Here is a 9449-nt window from a genome sequence, read left to right as displayed (position 1 = left end):
TATTCAACCTTAGCAACATTATGTCTCTATTAATTTTTACATGAACTCTATTTTCTAATACGTTAGTAGTTCAATTCAATTCTTAGCCATCTAAAATTTTTGTACATAATTTTTTTCTTACGAAGGATTTTAGTTAGTTGGGATGGGACAGAAATTTGTTGGAAAATGTTATCAGGAATAAAGCCCAAAGTTATTTAAGTTGTGTCATAAATAGCCAAGCCAAACATAAGATAAGGTAAAACCTTTTGTTTAACCTCAAAGTGTCCTTGAATGATTCCATCTCAATGTAGAGAAGGATATTATAACCTGTGAATTTCATTTTTGCATCCTTGTAAATCATATAATTTATGCTTGAAACCTGTCAAATTTCAGCACATCAGCAAATTGCATACACCTGTGAGCTGTGTTAACCATGAGGGATTTTTTCAGATTAGTTCTTAAAATTGTCCATATTTGCATATTAATTCATGTTTCTTCAAATTTTCATTTTAATCCCTGAAATAGTTTGCTTATATTGTCCTCACAGATATTGTCTGATGGACACATTGCAATCCACTCTCCAAGCTTTCAACGAAAAGAAAATTGGATGCATCTAGTGAAACAAGAGTATCTTTATTTCAGCTTACATTTGAAAGAGATATTGTGTTTCAGACCATGACCTTGGACAAACATAGCCCCGCATGTTCCATCTCAAAATTAAATGCAAAATAGAGATATCTGGCATCACACATGCTTCATTCCAAGTGTCATGCAATACTGCCGACCAGAGTTAAAAATACTCACAATGATTACCAAAAGTCAACTTTATGTAGTTACGGACTCACGGTCAACCATGATTAGTTTTAGTCAAACATAATAATAACAATGCAAATCTACATGAGGAACTTTACAATTCATCCAGATGAAATTTTTTCCATTAATGCTAGTAAAAGGATGCAAATATTTGAGTTAGCTTGTGAATGTTTGGATGAATGGAAGTGGATTACTCGGTGTGCTTCCACATCGTATCCACCACCAAAAACCAAAACAAAAAAAAAAAAGGATGCATGTACATCAAGTTAATATAAATGGCTGAAATGCCCACCTGCAATCTTCCTCCATTCCTCGACAGTTATTTCCTCTCTTTTTCCCCCCTTTTTTCCTCTTTTAGGAAGGGGTTGCAGTCCAATCTTGCTTCTAATCCTGAGATAAGCAATTAACTTCTCAGTGCAAACCAGGCATGTGAAAGGAAATATCAGCAAGGACCAAGGACCATCAGTCTAACCCTATATCCTTTATCAAGGAGGAATTAAAACCCAAGCCAAGATAATTCCAAACAACTGGTAACATTATGCAAGCTGCCTCCGTATGCATTTCTCTTAATGCTGAGTGGGAACTGCTATATATGCACACGACTTGTCTTCGCACAATAGCTAAAATGATTTTGAGCTCAAGAATTCTACCATGTCACAGATGAAAAACTGCCATGCAACTACTTCGGTTGCCAAGTGCTACCACCTCTACATTCAAGCTCTACAAACTAAATTTGTTAAGGGTACAAAACTTGCTTAAATCACCTATACAAGCACTCCGAGAACTATGAGTATTGGTGTGCATAAGCAAAGAAAAATTTGCTATACTTCAGCAGGCATAATTTCAACTGAAGAAACTGATATGGTTGAACGTGATCTGCAGGATCCTTGCTGGTCGAGAGAGTAAGTGATCAGCTGCTTCACAACCTGCCTATATCTCCTTCTGTAGGTTGGAAACTTTGATATGCCCCTCGTCATGCCTACTAACCTGCCAATGGCCACTGTCAGCATCCAACAAAAGCATCTCCTGCTTTCTGTGTGTTCGTGTGCATGTTTCTAAATGATGCTCTTGTTGTGAACAAAAATGATTTTGGTGCCACAATCTCCTCTGAATCACATTTATAAATTTTCTTAATTGGTGTGAACAAAAATCATGACTGTTTTGATTTATCATCATGTGCACAGTTGTATTTGCATAACACAGTAGATTTGTTTCTAAATGATGCATCAAGTCAATTAGAGCTGGGCTAAGATTCAAATGATATTCATACCTTGCTGCTAATGGCTTGAATTTGAGCAGCCTGAGAGCATCTTGAGAGCCACAGAACCATTGTCCCAAGTGTCAATGCTGGAATGTTACAATGAAGAGAAACTAATTTCTCCAAGAACCTCACCTCATCTTCTCCCATTTTTTATGACCTAATGTGCTCTTTCAAAACATCACAGGATGGAAGAACCAGTCTAATAGCCGATCTTGTGGACGGTTTAGTTGGGTAACTTCAATCACAACTTAGCAAGAATCCACCTGATCCAGCCTTTATAGAATAAAGAAAGACTGTGTAGGAAAGCATAAGAAGGCAGGCCCAAGGCCAATGGTTTCTTGGTTGCTTCCCTTTGTTCTTAACCACTTCATTTAGATCACTGATGTTATAATATTTGCATCTACAAAGTTCCTTGCCCCTCATCTCACAGCACTTCATTAATCCTGTCCCATAATCTGTTGAACCAAAGTATCGAATCATAGTTATACATTGGGAGAAAGAATAGCTTAAAAGAAACAAGAACTTAAGGTCACAAGTGATTGGCAATGAGTCACAAGGAAGACGTGAAACAGACAGTAACATCAAGAAACTGAATGCCAAACTATGAACATCAAGAAACTGAAATGCAAACCTATGGTAACAGATACATAGAAGAATCTATATATGCATATCAGATGCCATATTTACAGTTAAACTGTTCTTGCCAATGCTTAGTTGGCACACACCATCCATGAACACATAAATGTAAGAAGTAAACATCAATAGATATCTGTGTAAGTTCATGACACATGCATTTTGTAACATTTTCCTAATCTCTTTTCCCTTTTGTAGCAAGATGGAGGCGTCCATTAAAGGAAAAAAAGAATAGTTAAAAATTCAAGTAATACCGAACTTTAATTTTTAACAATATTAGAAAGAATTAAATGCTCTACTCTCAATGTGCCCAGAAATAAGCCTGACAACATGACTGGTCAACACGGCCCAATACTTGAGCCTTCAGATCAAGCTCACGGCCCAATACTTGAGCCTTCAGACCAAGCTCATCCAAGCCTTGAACAAAGGTGAAAAATACCTTCAGAAGAAAAAAGATCGCAATTTTTCCACCTCTGCCTCAAAATGGAAAATAGGCTCTCTATAACTTATTTTAGTGAAAATGTGAATTCCATTATCTCTTTTTCTTTCAAGTATGTTTAGTAAAAACTCATTAAAGAAAAGAGAGATCAGAAGGAAACCACAATAACTACTACAAGACTATGGATATGCCGGTTAAGGATAGTACTTTCATGTTAAAATGCATCTGAGTTAATGTTCTTTTTACGATCTGGTCTCTCATTTATATTTTCAGTCCTAACATAATCCCATCTTACATTCATTTATGATTCCCCTCTTCACACAATCCCATCTTAGGTTCAAATGACATTTTTAAATTACTTCTTTAGCTTTTATCCAGCTTATTATAGAATTTCTGAAGACTTCTCCACTCTTGTAATATCTGGTACACGACCGATTATAACATTACCTAACTCAATAGTCATTTATCCAACTCATAATCTCATTTTGCTTAATTAATTATATGCTTGATATGAGAATTTTATAAATCCCTGTGTTTGTGTTGACCAATACTCACATAGAAATATACAAAGTCTTTTTAAATGATAATCTTAAATAAACAAATATAAACCCATAAATTTATTTTTATTTTTATCTTAGACTATTTTGGCAACATCATAATGACAACTAAGCATGCTTTCAACTCCTAACCCTGGGTCATCTCTAATTTGTATAAATGGTCATACACTAAATCTGCATGGATATAACTTTATGCCTCACTTGTCTCTGTATTAATAACTCCAAGGCACGAAGTAAATTAAAATAATATGACTTAAGATAGAAAGTCTCACATAGAAGTGTCCTAACAGATTTGATTTTCTTTTTCTAAAGAAACAAAATTCCTTACCCACCTGAATTTAATTATTAAGCACCCTCGCTAAATTTGTATTGTAGTAGAATAATGTTAAGATCTTTCTTTGACCAACCCTAAAAAGTTCTCATAAATAGATGCCTATAGTTAAAATAAATTAAACCAAGATACCATTTCATAACTTTTTGCCTCATTTTCTACAATCAACAATCCACCAACATATAAACCCCCAACTTGGACCTCTACACTCAGAAAAATATTAAATTCAAATTTAGGTCCCTAGAAATTATAAGTTTCATGATTCAAAATAGGAGCATATATTATCTTTTCAATCACAATGTTTAATAGGATTTGTGATGTGATGTTGTTGCAGGTTTAATATCAAGATGTGCTGCAAGTGACACCTCATGCGTAAAATAAATTGATGAGAACAAGTAATCAAATTTTTAATATCAGGTGCCTAAATTAGATTTTAAATGAAATTGCAGAAAACAGTCCATCCTAGATAGTCAAGCTCATCAATTTGAGGGAAATATTAAAACAATACTCTTTTCTTTTTTTGGTAAGTGGCAGTCTTAATCCAATTATGTTACTTGAAGCATAATCTATGGTCATTTTGTAAATCTCAATTTTGTCTTGGAGCAAAAGTCTGCTATGCGTATCGGGCCTCGTACCGATTGTCGATGGATGGGTCGATACAGCCCTGCGTCGTGCTGTGCTGGCCCAAGTACCGACACAGTAGAGGCGGGGGAGAGGGAGAACGGGAGAGAAAAAAAGAAAGAGAGCGGGGGAGGGAGGGAGAGGAAAGAAAGAAGAGAAAGAACGGCCGAAGCGGTCGGCGAAAGCCAGGGAGCCTTCGCAGGGAGGCGGAGGCGGGGAAATGCCAGAGTTGGATCTCCGTGACCGGTCCCCTATTTATTTGAAACAGGAGGCCAGAGAGGGACCCTTTGATTTATTGTGAATTAAATGGATCCATGATAGTTCGTATTTATGTTATGAAAAGAATAATTCATGATTATTCTACTGTTAAATGCTTATTTATGGGCTATGAACACTATTAAAGTCAATTAGTATTTTATTCATGTATGATTTATGAAAAATATGATTTAGAAATATGCCTTAAGAAAAATTGTCTTAATGACTATGGCAAAAAGGCTCTCAAATAGCTATGTATGTCCCCTGAAAGTAGGGTAGATCGACATTCAGTTTCTATACGACTCTGCCAGCGGATAATAGTAGTTGGGCATACGACCCTGTCAGCGGTAATAGTAGTTGACATACAACCCTGCCAGCGGTAATAGTAGTTGATACAACCCCTGCCAGCAGGTAACAATAGTTGGTGATATAACCCTACCAACGGATAATAGTAGTTGATGTTTGTTGACTGACGGCCTGTCATAAATAAAATAGTGACCTTAGCATTTAGTCTAAGAGCAGTAATTTGATCAATGATAAATACTTTATGATTTTATTTATGCCTATACACTAGGGAACCCATGGATTCATGAATGATTTATGCATGATGATCGGCTTTATGATTTGTTTAATATATTTGTACTATGAAATTTTTATTTTGTTAATTTTGTTGTTTTCTTTAAATGATGCCTTGACATGTAAAATTTATTACTTGATCCGATAAAATGGTGAAAACTTTACTTATTTAAGCTATGTCACTCATACCTCTATTTTTATTTGTTTCTTTCTCTAGGCGAATAGGATCAGCAAAGGACGAAGGTTGTCAAGCTTGGAGTTCGCACTAACAAAACTTGCCGATTTTGTAAAAAGAATTTTAGCATTTTAAATTGACTATAAATTTGTAGTCAATGATTTTCGAATATTGAGGATTATGGATTTAGTATTATGTTTGGATTTAGACGCTCTGAACTTATATTAGTTACATTTATTGGATAATAAAATTGAATTTCTATTTTATTCTATTATATTTGAGATGAAATTGGAAGTTAAATGTAATGTTGGCTTCGTGTTATCGTAGGCAGTACCCCTCGGTAGCACAGCCATATTATGTTCTGGATCTAGGGCACGACAAATCTTCAGATCTGGGTCGTGACATCGTCAGCCGGCCCCAGCCGGCCTAGCCTCTCTCTTCCTTCCTCTCCTCTCCCTTTCCCCCGCTCCTCGCTCTCTCTCTTTTCCTCTCTTTTTTCTCCTCCTTCCCTTCTGGCAACAGGGTCTCGGTTTCAATAACGGAACCATCCCGATCAACCACCGGTACAGGCTCGGGACACTCCGAACTGGGCAGTTCAGGATGGTTCCGCCAACCATATTTTGGAGAATATAAGAAACAATATTTCTTCAACCTCAGTAGTTGCAATTTAGATTAAAGAAACCATTCTTATCAAAATTTGCCTTCAGAGATGCAGTTAGGGAAACAATCTTACTTTTTTCTCTTAATTGGTATAGGGAAACTTTGAGAATAGATATTCCTCCAAGAGTTTTTCGTAATTTCCACCAATTAATATAATAGCCAATGACATAACAATGGTGTTAATTGCAATAGCCCCCAGTAAATTACAATTAACAAATATTAATCTCAATCAAATGTTCAATCCACATTGGATCAGACTACAAAAACTTGTGTGGAGATATAGATTCATAACATTATTAAACTTATTGCAATGAATTTTAAGTAAATATAATAATAGCCATGGAAGATCAAGCAGCTTCTACAACAATCATCTAAACACCAATCCCTTGACAAATTGGTGGTAAAACTCCAACCAAGGAATCCTAGGCATGAGGAGCCAAACGTAAAATATTGAAGGCCAATTGGCAGGTAGAGAGTCTTGCTTGATTCATTGTAGTTTAAGCTTATGCATCCAATAACAAGCAACTGCTTCTTGACTCAGAAAGGGCCTTCAGAAAGGGGAAAGCCACCAAGGTTTAATACAAGGAATTGACAAATCTCTAGGGCACAAAAATGAAATCATAGATGTCCTGACTTCCAACATAATAACATTTTATGACATTAAGAAATGTCAAGGCAAAAAAAAGGATGTTAATAGAAAACCAACCTGAACCATTTTCACTTCCTGTATCGCCTCTCTCACAGATCTTGAAGGAGCCAGGTTTGGAACCAACATTGCAGGTGCATTTGAAGAACCAGAACCAATCTTAACTCCTCTAGCAGTGCTGGATCCAACAGAAAACTCTGTTGAGTGTGAGACTTTCCTCTTTCGGTACCGGAGGCCTGGCTTGGCAGCAAGAAAGCTAAAGTTAAATAATTACCTAAAAGAAATGTAAAACAAATATTTAAGTATTTTAGCCACATATCTGAACACCATATTCGACAAAATTAAAGGTAAATACAAAGAAAAAGCAATGAACGGTTACCCTTGGGAGGATAGACCCTTCTCTCAGATAGAGCCAATCATTAGTGTACTCATCAAACTCTGCAACCATTGCAATCACAAAAAGCAACTCCCCTTCGGAAAGATCTCTCCTATAGAAGATGCTTTAGAATTAGAGTTCATCTGCATATAGCAGGCCACATAAGAACAGATAGGTACCTGGTACACAATAACTGATCCATAGAGCCCAATGAAGATGCCGGAGATGATAGCCAATAGGATACTCCTACAACGACAAGTGGCCAGAGAAGGATGGCCAGACCAGCAATTGGCACACAAGCTGTTTCAAGAAATGGGCCTTCTCGACTAATCAGGTCTTGCAGCAACCTCTGCCAGCCCTTGAAAAGCATATATGGACTCTTTATACTGCAATAACAGTGTAAAGTGGTATATCCACATTAAGCCATCAAGCCCACAACGATACATGAAGGCACCTCCATCAGCCTGCACATAGTTTTGAAAGAGGAATTTCAGATAGAATGTAGAAGAATGATTTCAGCAATGCAACTTATCCAGTGTATGCAAATGTTAGAACTTGGAAATAAATAAAAACTGCCAGCCAACTAAGACATAGACAGAAGAGACCATTAAAGTAAACTAGGTTACAACTACTACTAGAAAGTATTTACGTAATGCATACTATTGCAGACAAAATCACTCTTCATTCAATAAGAGTAACTTCTATCTTCATCAATCCAGAGAGCATTTATATTGTCATGCACCATAATATTTAGGATTCCAATCACTATGAGTTATAAACTCACATAACAAGCAAATTTAATGCCATTACATTGATAATATATAATCACACACTGAAACATGTCAATATAAAGAAATGCAAGACAGAATCACTTATGAGAGGCTTCTTCTACAAAGCTGCCTAGCAACCAATCTAGCAACCTTACAGATTCATTTATTCCTCTTGTAAGTACACCTGATTTATGCTAATACAAGGCATTACTATGTGTAGAAATTATTGTCTAGTGTTGCATAAAAATTCACCAATATATATTAATTTTGCGCAAGACATTTTTAATATGAATCTGTTTACTAATAAGCCCAACATACTTGCAATTTTTCAGTCAATGGAGAAAAAATAAGTTGAGTTGATATCCTACCTGATTGAATGTGGTTGATGATCATGGGTGCTTTCCCGTAACTCTTTTTAAGTAGAGCGGGTATGAGTGGTAGCAAAATCTGCAAAAGTCTCTGACCACGTGCAACTCCCTTTAATGGTTCCCCATGTTCCATCCTGGTTAATTGTGAGATAATATATGGATGCTATTATTCAATTTTTTATAACACTCAAAAAAATGAATTAAAGAACTGCTCGACATATGAGCTTATTTCTCTCTTTACCACAATGCAGTGAAGGAACTTCTTTGTTTCACTGTTCTGTCGGAAGGCTTCAAAAGTTGACACCCATGGTGTGAAGAACCCATAACCAACTCCGACCAGGCCACTCCCAAGATGCTTTAAGGCCAACCAGAGGCCAAACAATACAGGCAGAGCAAAAAGAAATGCAAATTTAAGAGCTGCATTCATACAATTAGTCCTGCAATCAAAAAGACAGCTTAGATTAGGATGTCAGTCTCATTAGTTATATTTAATTCATAGAACTCATTTTAGTTCTATCAGAAAGCTAAAAGTTTCAATCAAAGAGAATGTGATCTGGTGGAGCAAGCATTGTCCAAACATAAAGAGGATAAAATCAAAGATTTTAAAAAATATTATAGAAGAGAGAGAGAGAGAGAGAGAGAGAGAGAGAGAGAGAGAGAGAGCAGAGTTCTATGATCTTTAAGATATCGAACCACGAAAGCTTCAACACTAATCCCAACAAAAATGTCCAATATTCCCATCTCTAAATTATCTTTTTTTTTGTTGTTGTTGCTATTTGCTCCAATGGATGATCATTTCATTAGCTAGCTGAGTTCAAGAAACATCCTTGATAGATAGATAGATAGAGAGAGAGAGAGAGAGAGGAGAGAGAGAGAGAGAGAGAGAGAGAGAGCATTGTGATTTCTAAAGATTAATTTTTCATTCACTCAAAAACCAAAGCAATGACACCAAATACCTTGACCAAACAATTAACAATTGCGACAAAAAA

General features: G+C 36.2%; 1 pseudogene; it reads right to left on the bottom strand.

Annotated features, from left to right (window-relative positions):
- Positions 1–885: 885 nt before the first annotated feature.
- Positions 886–9449, bottom strand: part of LOC120105753 — a 25829-nt pseudogene continuing 17265 nt past the window's right edge.

The sequence above is a fragment of the Phoenix dactylifera genome, unplaced genomic scaffold (genome assembly GCF_009389715.1).
Source record: "Phoenix dactylifera cultivar Barhee BC4 unplaced genomic scaffold, palm_55x_up_171113_PBpolish2nd_filt_p 000357F, whole genome shotgun sequence".
Taxonomy (NCBI): domain Eukaryota; kingdom Viridiplantae; phylum Streptophyta; class Magnoliopsida; order Arecales; family Arecaceae; genus Phoenix; species Phoenix dactylifera.
Note: the sequence above shows the minus strand (reverse complement) of the source record. Positions and strands in the feature narration are given on the sequence as shown.